General features: G+C 37.8%; 1 pseudogene across 1 annotated transcript; it reads left to right on the top strand.

Annotated features, from left to right (window-relative positions):
- Positions 1 to 583: 583 nt before the first annotated feature.
- LOC149160318 (uncharacterized) lies at positions 584 to 2,455 on the top strand (annotated as a pseudogene). The gene is made up of 3 exons (XR_016261795.1): positions 584 to 771; positions 896 to 1,179; positions 1,668 to 2,455. The product of XR_016261795.1 is annotated as an uncharacterized LOC149160318 (transcript).
- Positions 2,456 to 3,260: the final 805 nt, after the last annotated feature.

Genomic DNA, 3,260 nt, shown 5'->3' with positions numbered 1-3,260 from the left:
TCTTTATCCAAATCCCTGAAACAAGAACTTCTTGCACAGAAGCTACTTAGTAGATGTTGCACAAGCACTTTTCTGAGTTTTGAGTTTTACCAACATAACTGTTTGAACCCAAGGAGTAGCTGGCTGCATTCGCTAAAGTCCTATGAAAATGGGAAATGTTTTTGTTCCCAAACCCATATCTGCTACCTTTTGAAGTGTATTGCTTATGAAGGTGTCAAAATTGTCCTAACTCCACAATATTAGTATGAAAAGTTAGTGCTGCTATAAGATGATGTTATAATGTCTGATTTCACAGTGGCTTTGACTGATTGCCATTTATCCCGCAGTTCCTGCAGTTCCATACCAGAGGGAAAAACAATTGGCTCCTGCAACATCTCCAGTTGTGGCTATACTGAAAGGTATCCCTAGCTTGTGTTCAGAAATTATTGTTCGAAAATGCCATTTTAAAATATACTTCTAGGCAGACATGACAAGGTTTTCTAGACTGAAATATTATTGTAATGATGCATCTTTTATTATATGTTGTGTTAGTAGAGATGATCAGAGCATCTCAGGAGTATTGAGAAGAAAACACTAGGATAAACATAGCCATGGGTATGAGTAGAAGAAATGCAGAGGCTGACTTACAGTTGCCTCCTGGATTCAGATTCTTCCCTACAGATGAAGAGTTGGTTGTGCATTACTTGTGCAAGAAGGCAGCCTCTCAGATGATCCTTGTTCCTATAATAGTAGAAGTGGATCTCTACAAATATGATCCATGGTAGCTTCCAGGTATATTTTTCATTTCTCCCCTCTAATCCTTGTACCCATATTTCTAAACAGATTATAGAAGGTGTGATCAGATGGATTTCAGGACTTAACAAAGAGCCTGTTCTTTTCTTTTTTCTGTTTACAGAGAAGGCCCTGTTTGGAGAGAAGGAATGGTATTTTTTCACTCCCAGGGATAGAAAGTACCCAAATGGATCAAGGCCCAATAGGGCTGCTGGTTCTGGATACTGGAAAGCTACAGGTGCTGATAAGCCCATTACTGCTAAAGGTGGAAAGAAGCGAGTGGGCATCAAGAAGGCTCTTGTCTTCTATGCTGGGAAAGCACCCAAAGGCACAAAGACGAATTGGATCATGCACGAATACCGTCTTGCTGATGTTAGCAGACCTGCAAGGAAGAAAGGCAGCTTAAGAGTAAGTTCTTTTGTCCTCTTTGTAAGGTCTTGAGTCGGTAGTTTTGGAAATACAGTTCACTGGGTCAATTTGGCTTCTGGTTGTTATGTTCCATGCTTTCCCCCTTCTGTTTCTTCCCCTGTTTGCTCATATGGGCATTAGCAATAAGGATATTGGTGCTGAATGCTTGATTCCTCAATTACAGATATTGGTTCTGTATTGGATTGGAATAGAAATAAAAGACACGGGACTTAAATGATTGATTACTCAATTGAAGCTATTGTCAGTGGAATGTTTGGATTTGCATTTTTTATGGGAAGAATTATTGTATTTTTTTCTATCAGTTCTCTGAGGCCCAAAGGCTGGGAATTGTTTTTCCTTGTCTTGGATTTGGCCATTTGAAAATAGTTAGAGAATGAAATATAAGTTAGGGACTGGATTCTATATTTTCTTGTCTGCTCTGTCATTTATTTTGTGTATACTAATTGAAAATATTCTTCTTAATGTAGTTGGATGATTGGGTTCTCTGTCGAATATACAACAAAAAGATCAGTGCTGAGAAGTTAGCACAAGGGCAGAAGGAAAGCTCCCATGATGTTGTACCAATGGAAGCCATCGATGAAAAGGATATGGATAATCAACCCTCCTCAACTTCAATTGAGCACAGTGGAATTGAACAGAACAACCCATCTTCTGACCGTCTGATGAAATTGGAACCTTCTCCAACAAGCCACAACGTGGTTCCCCCTCGTTCTTATCCCATGAATTCCAATTTCAATTTGCAGAACCCGGATTTCTTCCAAAATACATCAAACCCTTTCAATGCCAGTACCCTCAAGGCTCCAGTACAGAATACAACATTCAATCCAATTTCCCCCTCCATCGACCACCAATGGGCAAATTACAATTCAGCGGATTTAATTTCAGGACTGCATACTGATTCTAGCAGTTCCAAGCCATCATCATCTTCAGATCCCATTTCGGAGAAAGAAGAAGTTCAGAGTAGCTTCAGACTGGAGAATTTCTTGCAGGAGCAGCCACAATCAACGTATAATTTCAGTATGGAAGGTCTACAAAATCCCTTCCCTCAGTTAGACCAAATAACTTTTCTTGATTTTAATCAAGATTACTTTACTGGCTTAACCACTTCAGACTACCTACCAAGGTTCAACTCAAATGACATACAATTCCAATGAGTTCATGGTCTTAGAGCAAGGCTTGTCGGTCCCTGGTTAAATATTTTTTTATAAGAGTCTGCCTGTACAGCTTATCCGGCTATAGTTATTTTCAAACCATATTCTGAATCTCTCGTTTTAGCTTCAAAATCATGTACAGCTTGATTCTTTGGAGACAACCTTTGACATAAAACAGGATTGGATGCCACAGATATTCAGTCTATCTTAGGTCCCATGCTATTTTTAGCAAAAGGCCCACCTCTTTTTTAATCAGAAGTTCCACTCTTTCTGTCCGAACTACTTTTTGAATGGTTGTAACAATATAATATTTTTAATGTAATATAAGGCTAGAATTGAAGGAAAGGAAAGTTTAAGGACAGGAGCTTGCCATGTACTTTAGCATCTTTGTTGAATGAAAGGAAATTCAATCAGTTTGTCCCACTTTGTTATACAACTTTAATCAGTTTGTTCCACTTTGTTATGCTCAGATGAAGTCCAAAACAATTACTAAATTTAGAATTTTTATTTAGAGTATTAAATTGCCTCACTTAAGAAAATATATCTAAAGCATTGTTGGCATATATTTCATTTTAAGGGTTTCATACCCTAATCCATTTATTATCTGGCTTGGTAATGACTTTAAAATTAAGTTATTATTATTATTTATATAAATCTCAGTATAACAATTTGCAGAAAAATTAAAATACACACCTGACAGAAATGTGGACTACTACTGCTTACAACTACTTATGACCAAGGTTACTGAAACCAAGACTGTAGGTTCGAAGTTTCACCATAAGCTTAATACATCAATTGGATCTCACCCCAATAGGACAAAAACAAGACTCCTAAAAAGCTAACAGTGAAGAACTTAGTTTGTTGGATCCTATCACTGAGAACCCTCCATGTTGGTTTGGCTCAAATCTC

This window comes from Pinus tabuliformis, chromosome 5_2 (assembly GCF_031772625.1).
Source record: "Pinus tabuliformis cultivar Carrire ecotype Pingquan chromosome 5_2, CPIR1, whole genome shotgun sequence".
In the NCBI taxonomy this organism is placed as follows: Eukaryota; Viridiplantae; Streptophyta; class Pinopsida; order Pinales; family Pinaceae; genus Pinus; species Pinus tabuliformis.
Note: the sequence above shows the minus strand (reverse complement) of the source record. Positions and strands in the feature narration are given on the sequence as shown.